The sequence below is a fragment of the Adiantum capillus-veneris genome, chromosome 22 (assembly GCF_014529385.1).
Source record: "Adiantum capillus-veneris isolate H3 chromosome 22, ASM1452938v2, whole genome shotgun sequence".
NCBI classification, from domain to species: Eukaryota; Viridiplantae; Streptophyta; class Polypodiopsida; order Polypodiales; family Pteridaceae; genus Adiantum; species Adiantum capillus-veneris.
Genome location: NC_140952.1, coordinates 51,983,222 through 52,001,884, shown reverse-complemented (window position 1 = coordinate 52,001,884; position 18,663 = coordinate 51,983,222).

Below are 18,663 nucleotides of genomic sequence, written 5' to 3'. Positions count from 1 at the left end.
TTATATAGAGACCCACACTTTCATGGTTGGTTTAAAGGGAACAGAACGGGATGGGAATGTCTTGTTAAGTTTGAAGCTTAATTCACCCCTTGTAATTTTTTGTATAAAAAATGCACATTTGTGAGGCCCCCATTATGAGGAGAATCCATTGTGCGAGAAGAAAAATCACTCGCGGGAAACTAAAATTATCACGGTCAATCTCGGCTTCAACGAAATATTATGGACGGATGGCAACCGAAAAGTGGTCCAAAAACGGCCGATCGTTTGGCCGGTTGGCTGGTGGGGCCCGATAGTCAATGGCCGGTGGCCGATGGTCAGAAGTTAATGGTCGGTGGCCAAATTCAATGGCCGGTGGCCAATCTCAAAGGCGGACTTGTCTTCTCAAGGACGGTCACCCATTGGCGGATTCAAGAGTCCAATTTGGACTTGTCTACACAAGGGCGGCTACACACGCCTGCCTCTCATGAGAGAGGACAACCCTTTTGGCCTATAAAAGGAGGCCATTTTTACACACATTTCCGTGCGTGAAGTTGATGCAATAAGGTGGGTATGAGGTGGTGAGAGTGAAACAAGGAAGGAGCTCCATTAACACTAGTTTGGTACCAAAATAGGACAATTAAGTGTCCTTATTTTACAAATTTAAATGCTATTTGCATTAAACAATGTATTTAAAAAAATCTCTTGATATGCTTAAATATGTTAGCTAGAGGGTCTTTTAAAAATATAACCTTGCATTTTAAAATCTATCAGGATCAAGAACTATACTCGTCAAGTTGACCCTCGTAAGATTGCAATTGATGCTTTGAAGAAATCAACTTTATAAGCTCAAGAAAAAATGAAACGACCTTGTACAAATTTTTACGTGGCTTTTCAACAATTTCGCTATAGATAATTGAAAGTTTCATATGCAAAAAAAATCACTTTAGAGAATATAAAATAATAGAAAGTCCTACGTGTTGATATTAACATTTCAAGCATATCATTCTATACAAAGGAATTGATGTATTTGTGAGTTTTAGAAAGTGATACATCGCTTACCCTCTCCATTGAGAACTCAAGGTGGAAAGTAGAAGGGCTTTGGTATGCAACAATTATTGTATTATTTTAAATATCCAAAACTACGTAAGAGAAAACTTTGATATTTTTATTCTTGAGACATAAGCATTTAAAACCTCAAATAATATCAAACTTTCCACGTGGATCAACTAAATGTATCAAAATATGTGATGCATACACAATTGGGGCGCCTAAAACCTTGGTTTCTATGTTATTATGGAGAACTCAAGATTTTCAGAGCTTTTGCACAATAAAAAATTCAAAATAGAGTTCAAGCAACGAGATTTAATCGAGTAAGGGAGCTAAAAAAAATACATAGTTTCTTGGTTTCAACATATAAAGTCATTTGTAGTTATCAAACTGCACTAGAATAGGCCTAATTCCATGAAGGGACCTTTGGAAGACCAAAATTATGCTCTTATTTGACACCTGCTCAAGTTTGAAATTATGTCTATAACTCGCATGTGACTTGGAAACTAGTCTTTGCAGGGCATTCCATTGTTTTGTAACACTAAGTACTAACACTTGGATTTTATAAACATAAAAAAGGCCATCTCTACAAAAAGATATAAGAATTTTATGATTTTTTTGGTAAAATACCTTGAAATTTTACAAAAAATTATGACTTAACACTTACCATAATTCTCTCCATAGAGATTGTATTTTGACATAGAGAAAAATCCAATGTTTTCTTTCCCTCATAACCAACCTATGGTAGAAGCAAGGTGTAAAAAATTTCTTTCTACCTTGACAAATAAACTACCAAAACTTGCAAAGAAAACAAGAACTTTAGTATTTCAGGACACTTAACTATCCAATTATAGAACTAGTGTTAAGGGAATAATCCCTTTGTAATCTACTTCTTGTTTGAAGTACTAAAGCAATTAAATGGCTACTTTCCCGTGGATGTAGCCCACTCTCTCTCTCTCTCTCTCTCTCTCTCTCTCTCTCTCTCTCTCTCGTGTGTGAAAATTAAGTAAACTACTCAATTATCTAGTTAGCTACGTCCTATTTCCTAACAACTGGTATCAGAGCAAGGTGCTCGTAGCTAAAGTATCTTAAGGAAAGTAACAAAGCAAAGTTGGCTCGTAGCTAAAGTATCTCAAGGAAAGGATTCCTTGAATTGAGTGCGGGAATAATGGCAGAGGAAGGTAGGCTCAAGATCGAGAAGTACAACAACAAAACTACCAACATTGGAAGATACAGAGTGAAGGCTATTTCTACCAGAAGGACCTTTATCTGACATAGGCAATCCTACAAAACAATGGCAGATGAAGCATAGATTGTTCTTGGTTGAAAGGCATTAGAAAGGCTAAGCTTGGCGTCAAACGGTGGCCTTAAACGTTTCGGAGATGAAGACCACGGAGGACTTAATGAAGTCACTTGATGGCCTCTATGAGAAACCATTGGCATCCAATAAGGTATTTCTCAGGAAGCGTTTGTTCAATTTAAAGATGGTAGAGAATGGTTTAGTTGCAGAACATCTAAATGACTTTAACACCAATATAAGTCAACTTCGACCGTGAAAATCAATTTCAATGACAACATGCGAGCTCTCCTTATACTATTGTCTCTATAGGATAGTTGGGGAAACCTTGTGATGGTTGTAAGTAGCTCTATCTCTGGCACAAATAGTCTTAAGTTTGATGAGGTTGTGGATGTTCTCCTAAGCAAGGAAATGTGAAGGAGAAGCACAGGTGAATCATCAAGTGTTGCACTATCAGTGGAAACAAGAGAAAGGCCTAAGGAGAGGTTCAAAAACCAAAAGGGTCGTGATCACTCAAGGCGGAGCAAGTGACACACAAAGTCAGTTCTTAAAAGTTGAAACTGCGGAAAGAAGAGCCACGTCAAGAAGGATTGCTAGTCCAAGAAGAAGAAGGAGTCGGAGTCTAAAGACAACAAACCAACATCGAAGGCCAATGTGGCAGGTAAAGTAGAGCAAGCGGTTCTAATTCTCTCATTAGACAATGTGTCTTATTCCTGGATAGTAGATTTTGGGGCTTCATTCCATGCGACACCACACAAGCAACATTTCCAAGATTACACCAAAGGTAATTTTGTGTATGTATACTTGGGAGATGATGAAGCTTGTGAAATTTTTGGCAAAGGTACAGTTTGTGTCAAAATTGCTAACAAAAATGAATGTAAGCTTAAAGATGTTAGGCATGTTCCTTCTCTTCACAAGAATTTGATCTCTACAGGACAATTGAACGATGAAGGTCATTCAAAAACGAACGGTGGAAGATCTCAAAAGGATGTTTGGTGGTTGCCAAAGGAGAAAAGGTTGGTATACTTTACTTGTATATTGTCATCTCACAATCTTCATCTTTGGCAACAACTATAGAAGTTGACAGTGTGGTGTGGCACTATCCGCTTGGGCATACGGGTGCCAAAGGAATGCAATTCCTTCAGTTAGAGAAGCTTCTACTAGGTTTGGAAGAAGTGAACTTAGAGTTCTGCGAAGATTGTGTTTACGGTAAACAAAAGAGTGTAAAATTTCAAAAATCCAAAAACGAAAGGAAAAATAAAAAACTTGAGTTGGTTCGTTTTGATGTTTGGGGTCCTGCAAGTACACCATCACATTAGGAGAAATATGGACCTTGCGTGGGCCTTGTAAGGAATCCTAAATTTAGGGATTAAGGCTAATGTTGTGTGGGGTTCAGGGGACAAGGGCATTGAAGAAGGTAGTTTTGAGTAGACTTTTCTAACTTTTTTTTAAAGACAAATGTAGGATGTGGACCTAAGGGGTTACTTTTTCTCTCTAGATTTTTTAAAGTGAAGGAAGTATAGGGGTGTGACCACATCAGCAAAAACGTGGGTCACTAAGAGTCAAAATTTGACTTTTTAAAAAAAACTCATTTTTACTTATTTTTTACTTAAAACTCCCTCCCAACATATATACATATCCAAAAATCATTTTTTGACCCTTTTTTTTACCTACAAGCCTAAAAAGTCAATTTTTTCAAAAAACTTTTTTTCCAAAAAGTAAAAAACACTTTTTTCTCTTCTCTTCCACCCTCCTCTCTCCCTCTCCTCTCCCTCCCTGCCTCTACCTTCCTCCTCCTCCCCAATCTCTCCCTCCCCTCCCCCTTCTCTCCTCCCATCTTTCTCCCTCCCCCTCTATCTTTTCATCCTTTGCTTTCTCATGCAATAGCTGCCATGGTGCTCACGAAAATCACAAATTGTTTGCTTCCACCACCACGTACTCCGCACACCAAAAGCATACATATTCACTTACCCACGACGTTTGCACCGAAGGCCGCATATGAGGGTGATCAAAGGTCGTCACAAGAACGTCGCACCACTGGTGAGGCGAATGTTGACATTTGGATGGATGGCCATTTGTACCCTTACGATCCTATAAGCTGCTTCCATCCATCCTTTGATAGCCTTTCAACATTTCTTCAATAGCTTAAGAGGGGAGAAGTAGGCTTGTTAGGCTATTTCAAGTGGTTATGTATGGGTGCAGGTGCTTCTTTGTATATGTGGATGCACAAATGTCAAGCTTTTCACCTCAAGATGACAGTATTACAAGAGAGTATTGTCTCTTTGGAGAGGGTAATTGAAACTCTTCAACAACAAATGCAGAAAAATGATTCCCACATTATGAAGCTTGCCAACACCATCACATACTTGAAAGAAACACCCCTTGGTGCAAGGGAACGCAAGCGCACGTATTCATCCATTGAAACTCTTGCACATTTCGGGGGAGCACACAAGCAACGAGTGACAGCCACAAGGTGATTTGGTCTTTACTTGCATGATGCATTCTTACTTCACACTATTTTTTAACATTTATTTTTATTGGTTGATAGAAACTTCATTTAGGAGGCATGCGGTGGAATAAACTTAGATGACCGAGTCAACCTTCTCACTAATTGTCTCAATATCCCAGGATGTGATTTCTATCTTACTATCACCTGGAGGTAAGTACATTAAGGATGCAGTCACCAAGGACCTTATACGTAAATTGAGAAATGTGGTTAGTGATGATGACGTGCAACAAGCTTGTGATGAGGCTGGAATCAACACCAAAGTGTATCAGGCTATTTCCCAACTCCTAAAGGATGCCCTCAAAGAGATGGCATTGTGAAAAAACTATTTTTCATTCCGCATAAGGTCAACCTCGAAAAGAAGGCCACAAACGAAGATGTTTTCTCCCGCATTGGGACATACCTACACATTGAGGACACAATGCCAACTTTCCTTTATGCTTCGTGCACAACAAAGGCAAGGGGAAAAGGTAAGAAACACTCCATAAGACCTTCGGAGAAGGGCTTCCCTTACACAATGTGGAACAATATTTTTGTGTACCTTAGAAGGCTTCAATAAGCCATGCTTAGATTTTACGAGTTACCTAAAGAAGGTGACACACTATACTTTTTTCTGTTGGTTGTGTTTTTATCATAGACTTTGGAGTGTAAGGTCTTGGCACTATTTATGTTGCGATGCTTTGCACAAAGTCTCTTTTGTGTTGAAACTCGATGAATGTCAAATAGTGAAAGGGCAAAGGTTAGAGAGGCTAAGTGTCACTCTAATGAATGAAGCCCTTTTTGAAACCAAGCGAAGGGATTCAGTCGAGCCATCTCCCACCCCGTCTTTTAGCGTGCAATCAGAGAAAGATATTTGGTGGTTGGGTGCTATTGAGGTGCCCAAAGAGACCAATGGAGTACTTTCATGGATCTTTTAGAGAACTCCATGGATCATAGAAATAATACACTCACAAATAGTTGTTGAGAAGTTGGAGGTTGAGGTTTTTGGTAGCTATGATATGGAGTGGCACTTAGGTGAGGACTTGAAGACCATAAAATGTTTGCTTGGCTGCAAACAAGGGGCTTCTTCTATCATGCCTTGTCCATTTTTCACTTGAAGGTACAAACCTGACGGAAAAAAATCACACAAGAGCACTGCAAAGGTTGGTTCAATGCTTCCATGACAAGGGCATGAAGAACAAGGGTTGGATTGTCGTTATATTTCTGTACATTATACGCATTTATGCATATTTTTGGTAGGCTATTGAAGCTCCACCTTGACTATGCTTTGACAATGAAATCATTGGAAAAGTCCCAAGAAGCTATCGAAAGAGTGGACGCACTCTTGAATTCCATTGGCTGTCACGGTGGAAATGTGTCTATTTTTGCTGCAAAGAACACAGGGAGGCCCATGAAATTGTATAACAAGTGTCAATGAGTGGACAAAAAGCCATACACTTTTTGCAGAATGTTTCCCAAGGAAAGCTAGGTCGATATGCTGCTCAAAACAGCTCTAACCAGTAGACAGGTAACCTTTGGGAACTTTGGAAGGAGTTATGCAAAGGTACTATTGACAATGATTCAAATGGCGAGCTTGCAAACAAGCACAAGCAAGTTTGGGCACATTTTGATAAAATGGTCAAGCTTATGGCGTTCCCAGCACAACACAAGAACAACGCCAATCATTTTAAGAAGCCTTGATGAATTTCACCAAGGTCTTTACTCTTTCTTGAGGTGAAAATAACATCACACATTACATGGTAAGACATGTTACATAGTGAACTTATTAGAATGATTGTTTCATTAAATAATGTGGATCATTTTCTTATGTGAACAACATATTTTATTTGCGCATGGTGCATTTTTTTATGCACAAATATGGTTCGCTTGAAATTTTTAGCACTCAAGGCATGGAGAAGTCCCATTATCGAGCAAGGGGGATGAACTTCAAAAATACTCGACATATTGGTGGAATGGGGCAATCATAATTATTTGGAGGAGAAACTGGTTTTTTTGCACAACATTTTCTTGTAAGCTCACAATGGAGCGTGCGCGACAATCCAAGATTGCTATTGAAGTGCAAAAATGGAGTCGTCAAGAGCATAGCAACAAGTGGCAAATGTCGCAAGGCCCCGCCAAGCATGTTGCATGGTGCCAATGCAGAGTGCGACGAGGGTCAAAGTGGATTTTGCAAGAGTGACTGCATGTGAACGCAGGGTCCAACTCTTAACGAGATGTTCACTTAAAAAACAATAGTTTTTTTCCAAAATTAGTGTGAATAGGGCCCTTTTAAAATGGGCCCTTATAAATATTGCATCCTCTGAACCACTCATTTCTTAAGCACAGGTGAGCTCTTACCATACAAAATGGCGTGCACCAAACAAACCGCAAAAGAGCATCCGTCTGCCAACAAAAACACCCTCCAACGATGTGAGAAGCCGGCATGGCTTAAAGGCACAAGAAAACGGCCACGAACACCTGGCCGTTCTAGGCACTCTTCTAGCAATGGGCATGGTAGTCGGGCCCAAGAGTCATTGAGAACTGAAGAATCTTCATGTCCACAAGAACAAACACCTAAACAAAGAATGAAGCAACACGCCTAGCGCTGGAGAGATGAAGAGGCCTAGAAAACACCAGAGTCCGATAGGGAGGAGCCGTCGCGCCACAAATCACAAGCAGGACCCTCCAGAACTCGGGTGGTCCATATAGACACTGAATCAGAGACACCATGGCAGCGAGTTGATATACCGCGCACACATTGGGTGCTCATTGGGGGGAAGACACTGCCTCAAGGCCAGGGAGCTCTCCCCACATCACAAGATCGGGAGCCAAGGGTAGAGGATGAATCAAAAGAGGCTGCAGAGCCAGCCCCTAAGCATATAGATATGCCCAAGTCAAAGTTTTTGAAGAAGCCTAAACGTCACCAGCTAGCAAATGTGCAAGTTCCCCTAAGACAACCTCAGCGGCGTCGAAAAATAGCAAGGGTATTTGCAAAAATCTGACACTACAAGAAGACTACAAAGCTTTTAATTTGACACGTCCCTTTGCTCGCAGAGTGAAGGAGGTGTTTTAAAGCTATGGAAATTAGTATAGAATGCAAGCAATAGTGCTAGAGGCTATTCAAGAAGCTGTAGAGGTCCACATCATTTCGGTGTTGGAAGATACCAACCTATGCACCATACATGCAAGGCCAGTGACAATAAAGCCAAAAGATATGCAGCTTGCACATTGATTGCGACGAGACTTCGAGCATTAGCCGAAGTTACCCCTCTTTTTGTATTGTACACCCTTATCTTTGTAATTAGATGACTTTGCAATGACAAAATGATTAACAGTTGTGTCTACTGTGTCTATTATCCATGTGTTTTGAGTTTATTGCTTCTGAACATGAAGAGTTAAATATCAATCAAATATTAACCACGTCATAAATGGCCTTGGGGATTAAATTCATTATGGACAATGAAAAAATCACCACGGGGGAGTTGTCCTAGGTAATGCGTAAGGGAAGACTGAGGTCCAAAGCCCGTCCCGCCTGCCACCCGTCCTTGCTGCAAAATCATCAACCTCCACGACGTCCTGTCATAAACCAATCAAGGTTGAAAAAAAATACAATGAAGGATAAAATAAATAACATGAAAATTAGGATAGAGTTTACCTCCTTCTCCTTGTCGTCCTCCGCCTTGTTGACCCTTTCCATCCAAGTCAATGCTCCCTTGTACCGCACCTACGAGCTTTGGATCATCACATGGGGTTTGCGTAGTGGCATAGGCATTCTAGTGGACTCAACCTTGGCTTGCATGGCTTGGAATTCTTCTTCGACCACGTGCAACTGCTCTACTACTAGGACGAGCCGCACACACAACTGCAATAGTGTCAGCAACAAAGTCCCCAAGTGGCAAGAGCTTTATTTCAAGGGCATCTGGCATATTGTCTAAGGGAAATTTGGTGTTGTTGCATAGCACGCTCAAGCATTCATCCATGCACGGGCCAAATGCTTTCTCTAAATCATGCATAAACACATACTCCTGCCCATCCACTACCACCAAGGTAAAGTGGCTTATTTCCACCTTTGGGATAGCCTCATCGATTGATGGTAGTGGAACTATAGTGTCACTAGGGCTAGCCACAACAATGGATTTCTATACCACCTCCTTGAGTCCCTTGGGGTACTCAAGCTGAAGTGTCTGTCCTTCTACTGCAAGATTCATGGGGTCAACCACCTGCTCCTTGGTGTCCTTCATGAAGGACCCAGCCTAAAGGTGTGGTAGGCGGAGCTCCTCCAAATCATGTTCCTCACTCACTAAGAAGATGAATGTTGCCAACCAAGAAAGGTACTCCATCCCCAACTTGCACTTCTTGAGCGATGACACCCCTGGGGCTTGTTCGTCCAAGACATGACCTATGTCGGTGGAAATTTCTTGGAGCCGTCGCAACCGCTTGGAGAATGGGCGATCACCTTTGTGTATATAGCACAAAAGATCGCAAGGCACCCATATCTCTGCATGTGGGGAGATAGATACGGAATATTTTATGATGTGCTCCTCCGTGAATGCAAAAATCTCGGCAAATGTATCCATGTGAAGGGCAATTGTGGCGTCAAGGTCAGGGAGACAAGTAAAGAAGGTGTGGAGGTCCAACTTCCCTTTGTATTTGGTTTCCTCAAGGAAGAGGATGAAGCATGACAGGGGTGGATGTGGGTGCACATGCAAAGGCTGTGGAGGCGTCCATGTCTAGCCTAGGGTGCAGATAGAGAGTTGAGAAGTTCAAGTGTTGCGAAAGTGAAAAGTGTGAATGAGTTATGCCGCCTCCCTTTTATAATGGTTCCTTTTTTAAAGACACTTTTTTGAACAAAAAAAAGGCATTTTCACCAAATAAATGATATCTCATCTCAATGTGGAAAATTATATTCAAAGACATGTTTGCTGAAGCAAATCATGTTGATTACATCGGGGATTGTTTTCAAAATTACAAGAGTTACAAAGCTATAAGAGCAATAGCATAGTTCCATCCATACCCTAGTCATCCTCAACCTTCAATTTGTCTTTCATTCTCTTCCCAATCTACGGACATTCATTACAATAAGCAACCAATGATTGACAAACTATGATGTATTGAAAATGTGGTGGAAGGATTCTCACCTCGTGACCTTGTAAACAAAATTGTGCTTGTTGAAGGGCCTCAAAAACCATTATAACCAAATGTTCTCGCACATTATTGAGAGTCCAATGCTTGTTCACTTGGACTGCTCCAAAGCATCATTGGGCATCCTCACTGCAATGTCAAAGCTTGCAATAGCGCCATCTGCACTCTGTAAGGGAATCCACACTCCAAGCTTGCACATCCAATGATCATAGTGGAATCGTATGTTCAGGGAGGTGCGGGATTTTAAATAGCACATCCCAATACCTAAAGCTTCAACCTTACAACAATACCGGTCCCCATTGTGCATGCCCTCCACAAAACCCCAGTCCTCTTCTAAAAGCCTTTCTAATTCCTCAGAATGCACAGCTTAACATACAAGCATTGTGGTAGTCTCCACAAATCCAAACTCTTTAAAAATGTGCACAAAACAATGAATAGGCAAACATCAACTCAAGCCCATAGACCTAGAAGCTTTAGAGTATTTCAAAGAGTTTTGGACATCTATTATCATGTTTTGCTTGAAAGATGCTACCGACCATAAATCTGGTTGTGGCCACTCCATACTTAATAAAAAAGTTACTTTGATGGGTTCAAGTGTTCCAACCTCTTGTGTAGAAGTAGGCACAATATAGGAGTGAGAATAGAACAAAATCCTTCTTTGAACCTGTCTGGTTGGGCAAAGATGTGCAAACATTGTGGCTCCAATATCCGCATGTATAGCATTGAATGTGCTGGAGAGACTATGTAGTGGCTGCTCCTCCACCAATGTGGATGGAAATATGACTATAAATGCATGGCAAATCTTAAGTATGAATCCATAATAACATTACACTGTGATTTCACACCTAGCTTTGTATTTTCAAAACATGTACTTACAATGTACTCGAAATCAAGGTGGTTGTTGCAATTGCATGCTTGACATTGAGAAAACATGTTGCACAATGGCTATGGTCCCCTTGTCTTGCAGTTCTTGAAGCCAAGGAGATTTCCTTTCCAATGATGATCCAAGTTTGCACAATTTCGCACACGATGAGGGCCACTAGCAGATGGTTGCATGTATACCCAAGTACCTTTGGTGAACTCTTATGGCACCCACTCATCATCTATACCTCTTGTGTTGTGGCATGCAAGTGTTGTGACCTCATCCTTTGGCCGCCTTTGCAAAGTAGAGCTGGTCATAATTGAACAAAGAAAATTAGGAGGAGGATCAAGACCTTGCTTGTTTTTACAATGTAAGTGGGATAAATTCAGAGGAGAAGGTGGTCAACCTTGCTTGGTGTGGCAATGGGAGGAGAAGGTGGATAACCCTTGCTTGGTGTGAGAATGGAAGGTGGTAGGGGAGGAGAGAGGAGCTTCCTTGCTGCAACAATGGAGATGGTGTAGAGAGAGAGTGTTGGAGTAGAGGATGAGTGTGATGGTTACAACTAAGGAGGGGTTGGAAAAGGGTTTCTAGAGAGAGAAAATCACTTTTTGTCTAAGGACTACTTCTGCGGGGGCTTTGGATAGTAAAAAAGATTTTTTTTAAGTTTATTTTTTAAATTGAATTTTAGGGTTTTTGGATGCACGTTTTGACTTTTTGAGGTCAAAAAATACTTTTTTTACTATAAAATAGGTTTAGGGGGGTTTTAAGAAGGTAAGATTTGAGTTTTAAAAATATTGAAAAATTTCCAAAAAATTGGGATTTTTTCATAACCGGATCAAAAAGGAGGGAAGTTGGAGGTTCTATATGCCCCCCCCACCTTCTCACTAGGTAAGAGGCCATCAAGAAGTGTAATACTACTTTATCCCCCTACATTTTTGAGGACATAGAGTGTGTCCACCACTCTCTTCTCATTGGCTGGCCTCTAATTAACCTTAATCCCAAAGGGCCCCTAGAGGGTTCATATTTTTCTCAATGACTTGGTGGTTCATTGTACTATGTAGCATTCATAGACGATGCGACTAGGAAATAATGGGTTTAAGTGATAAAGAATAAATCCGATGTGTTTTTCATATTTCAAAGGTGAAAAGAATTCGTGGAGAATGAAACAGGTACCAAAGTTAAATGCCTCAGATCCGACAATGGAGGTAATTATTGCAGCCAAGCTTTTGAAAGCTTTTGTGCTAGCAATGACATTCAGAGGCAAAGGAAAATCCCAAGGACACCGCAATAAAATGGAAATTCGGAAAGGATGAACATTACAATCATCAAGCGAGCACAAAGAAAGCGGCTACATGTAGGCTTACCACTTGAGCTTTGGGTGGAAGTAGTGAGTATGTTTGTGTACTTAATCAACCAGTCACCCTCAACGACATTGGATGGGAAAGTTCTAGAGGCATGGATAGGTAAACCTGTGGATTATTCATTTCTCAAATTGTTTGGGTGTGAAGCTTTCATGCACATAGATAGAAGCCTAAGGTCAAAGCTAAATGCAAAGTCCAAAAAGTGTTTCTTCATTAACTATGGAGAAGGTGACTTTGGATATCCCCTATGGAATATTGAAGATGGTAAAATCTTTAGAAGTATAGATGTATTTTCCAATGAACAAAATATGTACAAAGATTACTTGGAAAGAAAACAAACAAAAGAAACAGGTGACGATACACGGAGCTTGAGGACAGTGAAGACTCAAGGAGTGCAAACGGTGACAATGTACAACAACGTCCACCAAATGAGGAGCCTCAACCTATTCCCCAAAGATCTACAAGAGAAAGTAGACTTCCAAAAAGGTTTATCCCTTCGTTCAACCATCTCTTGATCTCAGATTCTGGAGAGCCAAAATCATATGAGGAAGCTATGCAACACAAATCTGAAGGAGAATGTATAAAGAGCATGGAAGTGGAGATTGACTCATTACATCGCAACCAAACATGGAAGTTGGTTGAGTTGCCTAAAGGTAAGCGGGCATTTCAGAACAAATGGGTGTACAAGCTGAAGGAAGAAGGTGGGAAGAAAAAATACAAGTCCAGGCTTGTGGTAAAAGGGTTTTCTCAAAAGAAAGGTATTTACTTCAATGAAATGTTTTCTCCTGTTGTGAAAATGAACTCAATTAGGCTTGTCTTAAGCCTTATGGATGCTCATGATTTAAATGCAAATGAATGTAAATACGGCATTCCCTCACCGTAACTTAGAGGAGGAAATTTACATGCTTCAACCAAAGGGATATGAAGTAAAAGGTAAGGAGAAAATGACTTGCAAATTAAAGAAGAGCTTTTATGGCTTAAAGCAAGCATCAAGGTAGTGGTACTTGAGGTTCGATCGATGGATGTTGGATCATAGATGTAGAAGATGCAACTTAGATCACTGTGTTTACACAAAGAATTTGGGAGATAGGAAGTTCATCATCTTAATGTTGTATGTTGATGACATGTTGATTGCAAGTGCTAACATGCAGGATACCTAAAAGAGGAGCTGTCTAAATCCTTTTCAATGAAAGATTTAGGTGTTGCAAAGAGGATACTTGGTATGAAGATATCAAGGGACAGGACAAAGAAGACACTAAAGCTATCTCAAGAGGATTACATCAAGAAGGTACTAGAAAGGTTTACAATGCAAAATGCAAAATCTGTCTCTACACCTTTGGCTAGTCACTTTAAAGCAATCAAGGATATGTGTCCAAAGACATAAGAGGAGATAGCCTATATGTCTAAAGTTCTATATGCTGTAGCAGTAGGTTCTCTAATATACACTATGGTCTGGACAAGGCCAGATATTGCACATGCAGTGGGAGTTGTGAGTAAGTTCATAGATAATCCAGATAAAGAGAGTTGGCAAGCTATGAAGTGGATACTTAGGTATCTAAAGGGGACAACCACAAATGCTTTGTATTTTGGAGGCACTGACATTTTCTTGCAAGGGTTTGCTGATGCAGATATGGCAGGTGAAAAAGACACTCGAAGGAGTACTACTGGCTATGTCTTCACAATTGGAGGCACAGTAGTAAGTTGGGCTTCAAAGCTACAGAAAGGGGTCTCACTTTCTACCACGGAAGCAGAATATATAGGAATGACGGAGGCAAGAAAAGAGATTATGTGACTTCACAGATTCTTAAAAGAGCTTGGCTTCAAACACGACAAGTGTGTTTTATACAGTGATAGCCAAAGTGCTATCCATCTTGCAAAGAACTCAGCCTTTCATTCAAGGACAAAGCACACTAAGGTGAGATCACTTCATACGTAGTCTTTTGGTAGAAGGACAACTAAAGCTAGAAAAGATGCATACAAGTGAAAATTCTACAAACATGCTTATAAAAGTGGTCAAAAAGGAGAAGTTGAAAGAGCTTCAGCTCATCTTCAATCGGCATTCAAGGATAAGAAGCCAGGATGGAAAGCAGTCACACATTTGGTATGGAAATCAGTTTCCAACTGGGATATTGTTAAGGATGGAGCCTGATTTACCCCTTCTAATTTTTTGTATTATAGACACACATTTGTAAGTCCCTCATTATGAGAAGAAGCCATCATGCATAAAGAAAACTCACTCGCCAAAAACCAAAATAATCACGGCCAATCTCGAGCCTCGCTCGAGACTGGCTTCGTCAAAATATTATGGCCGGATGGCGCTCGAAAAGTGGTCAAAAAACGATTGGTCGTTTGGCCAACCATTATTCTGCGGGTGGAAAAATGACGAGAACTGCAACCGTGTGAATCTGGGGTCCCTGTCGGAGACAATCATCTCAGGCATGCCATGTAATCTGAAGATCTGGGCCATAAACAATCTTACTAAGTGATCCCGCTTGACTGTTTTCTTCACTGGAATGAAATGAGCCTGTTTGCTAAATCTGTTGGTTGGCCGGTTGGGCCAGTGGCCGGTAGTCAATGGTCGATGACCAGTGGTCGAAAGTCAATAATTGGTGGTTGATTTCAATGGACGGTGGCAATTTTCAAAGGCGGAATTATCGTCTCAAGGACGGACACACATAAGCGGATTGGGAAGTCCAATTTGGACTTGTTTACACAAGGACAGCTACACACGACGGTTGCCTCTCACATCAGAGAGGGAATCCCTTTTGGGCTATAAAAGGAGGCCATTTCTACACACATTTTTGTGTGTGAAGTTGATGAAACAAGGTGGGTGTGAGGTAGTGAGAATGAAGCAAAAAGGGAGTTCCATTAAGAGAATAATCCTTTTATAACTTACTTTTTGTTTGAAGTACTAAAGCCATTGAGTGACTGTTTTCTCGTGGATGTAGCCCACATTGGGTGAACCACATTATGTTGTGATTCAATAAACCGATTCCTCAATACTTTTTAATAAAATATTTCCTACATAACCCTTTAATAGTTGTCTTTCCCTAATTCAAATTCATTAGCTATCAGTATGTACACACCACAAAATGCTATATGTAAACTTAGCATGAAACACAAGCAATTGGCCTTGTGAAACTATCTTTTGTGTAGCATTCGAGTAATGCCTCATTAACTTCTATTGAAAGAGATGCTATATCATGTTTTAGAAATTGTCTTCGTGAGTGTTATTGATGCGTTGATATTATGGTTGAATTTTCTCTTTGTAGCTCCTCACGAAGATTATAAACGGTCTCAATGGTGAATATTGTATGAAACTATAGTTCTATCCAACATCTAAATTTTGTGGTATGTGAGTAATACCTCTAGCTCGCACATGTAATAAAATCTTAATAGTTTTAGCTAAGCCACCGGTTTACATATTTTATTTTAGCTTTAAATGTTTTACCGCTAATTCATCTTCGTTGGATATCTATATGTATACACCATTTACACTATATGCATAGTAAATGTGCATATGCAATTGGACTAGTTAAACTATAATTTTAGTATCAATGGAGTCATCTCTCATTTTGTTTCATTAGAAAAGCGCGTAGCCAAGAGCTTCCTGGACTCGACATTGAGAAAATCCACGGCTCCTGAGGTTAGGGTTCACGAGGGCTCGCAGGATTGAGGAGTAGCTACAGAAGGTGGAGATAACAGGCTCAGGTTTGAGGGAGAAGGTGAGTGCACTTGGGAGCCAGAGGTCTGGGAGACCTTTGGTTTGCTTTGGCAGTCTAGTTAGGGGCGTTGTAGGGCAGGATCCCACCTTGCTTCTACGACTGGATGGAACTTTTGCGCTCGCTTCTTTGCTGCTTTCCCATTGAGGTTCTCATCTTCTGCACACTAGCCTTCAGCACTGCGCCTTAATAATCGCGATTGTACCAAGCTAATAATCGTTTTGAGAATCGTAACCTTTGGCTCTGAATCTTGATTATTCGAGTAATGCTTGATTGCTTGAGTAAATAATCACCCTTTTGCCTTGAGGCTTCCCCTTTTACATTGTGCCCCCTCCATACCAAAGCCTCAAAGCCTTTTGATCGCGTTTGGCCCAATTGATGATTTGAGCCATTGTCTCCCTCTCAATCTTTTGTCCACTTGGCACCAAGTTGGCCTTTGCTACTTGGTAATGGAAATCAACACTCTGGTCGTAGATGAAGACATTGTCAAATTCTCACACATGACAGCGGCAGAAAAGATAGCCAATAGGGAGGTAGTCGTACCGATGGAAGTAGGAGATGGCTCGGTCTTGAGACCATTGTATGATGCGGAAATGTCGCGCCAAGAGCTCCAACTACGGAAAATGACAAAACTATTTTGACTGAAAAAGTTTTCTCTGAAGAAACAAGAGAAAAAATGGGATCAGCTCAAGGATGTAAATTCGAGTTAGAAACCCTCAAAGTCGGGGTTCCTCAGGGCCCCATCTGTACGAATGGAAGTAAGACGACAAGTGTATCAGCAACTCGCAGGCCTGGCATTTTGTTTGCTAGCATACTCAAGGGGCCCGACTCTAAGGACTATGGAAAAGGTACATGAGAAAGGTTGTCAAGTGAAGCAAATAGTGAGAAACTGTAGAATGCAAGAGCTAGACTTCAGCAAGAGCTCAAGGAAGTCAGCAAAATGATTGAGTCCGGCCCTAACAACAATAAAATAACTTGCTCCCAAGCAGATGACAGCGGGCTGGTAGAAGACGGGTTGGCAGATCGGGCCTTTGCTGCTTTAAAAAAGTCTTTGCCGTAGCAGGTGGAGGTTACTGAGGCTATTACTGTGGCAATTCCACCAACACTTATCAAAAAATAGTTAGCTAGGCAAGCTAAGCTAACGCTTGTATTTGGGTTTAATGGAAGAATCCCGAACAGGTTGGAGATGATTCAATGGCTTCAAGGCCCGCAAGTTCTTGGACATGGAGGAGTAATTGAAAGTACTTTCTATCTAGCTAAAGGTTTTTGCTCATTGGGATTCAAAGAGGCCTCCGATGTGGTAACGATCCTTGACAAAGGGCCCCTTGTATTTAATAGGACTACCGTTTGTGTGGTGCCTTGGGAGCCAGTGTTTGACTCAGCTGAATCTCTTCAAGGGTTCAATCCTGTCTGGGTTGAGTTTGTGGGTCTACCTAGCTAGCTATGGGACAATCTCAGGATGCTTGCCAGTCAGTTGGGCACCCCCTATTTATTCCTAGCAAGAGAGGGTTTGGCAGAACATCAAATAGGGTTTGTATAGGCTGGAATGTTTCTACAACGCCACCTAAGAGCATGGTAATCAATGTTGGAGTTGGGCTTGTTACTATTCCTCTAGACTTTGGGACATACTTTGGAGCATTTTTTAAATGCAACAACTTTGGACACTTCACCAAGGATTGCTCCATGAAGGCTTAATGGTACTGTAGCTCCGGCAACACAGGTCCCAAGTGAAAAGGAAACCCCGATGGAAGGGTTGGAAAAGCAAGGAGGGAGTAACAAAGGGGCAAGTGCAGGGAAGGATAAAGAAGCTATGGTATGCGACAAAATGGATATAAAGATGCATGAAAATATTGTGGAGAAATCAATTCCCATGCAAAAAATTTTAGAATGCTCATGCAAGGATAATGTAATCATTACTCACATTGCTCCCTTGAAATTTATGATAATCACAACGGCGACAGCTGTTCAAGTCCCTGGTTTGAAAAGAGTCAAAAGGGTGAAGGTAGTGGCAAGAGACTCCAAAGTGCTCGAAGTCATGAGAACACTAGAGGGGAAAGGATCTCCTCCATCCCCCACCCCCTTACAAGGAGAGGGGTGCACTATCCCACTTCACAATCCATTTGCAGTATTGCAAGAAAAGAAATCCCCTCACCTGAAACCCCCAGACTCTTTTGAGACCAAGGAGAGGGAGTGTGCGCACAATTCGAATGTTGAAGAATTCGTTCCTCTATTCCAATGAGCCCCTCTTTAATGATGGGGTCTCTCACTATACAATCTTGGAACGTAAAGGGAGTGAAGACCTGAAAGAAGAGTATCCTTTTCTGGGAGGAGATAAAAAAGGAAAAGGAAGTCAACTGTTGGACCATCCATGAACATCACTTGGATGCTCATAACAAGAGAAATCAGACTCTAGGAAAGAAACTTGTTTTCTATGGAGAAGGAAGTAACGGTTTCAGTGGTGTCCTCAGTATTTGGATAGGGAATTGGAGCGGAACCTGGTTTTGAACCACCCCTCCGGCAAAATCCTGGGAATTAGAATCAGATGGGAAGGGCATCCCTTCACCATTGTGAATGTGTACGGCCCTTGCAATGCAAAAGATAGAGCTAAAATATGGATGCATCTTAGAGATACTCCTATTGAAGGAGAGTGGTGGTTAGTTGGCGACTTCAATATGGTGGAAAAGAGCAAGGAAAGAATAGGATCCTCTAGTATGCTGGCTGGCTCCAAAAGGACTAAATGGCAAAGTTTGTGCAAAAAGTGGACGATG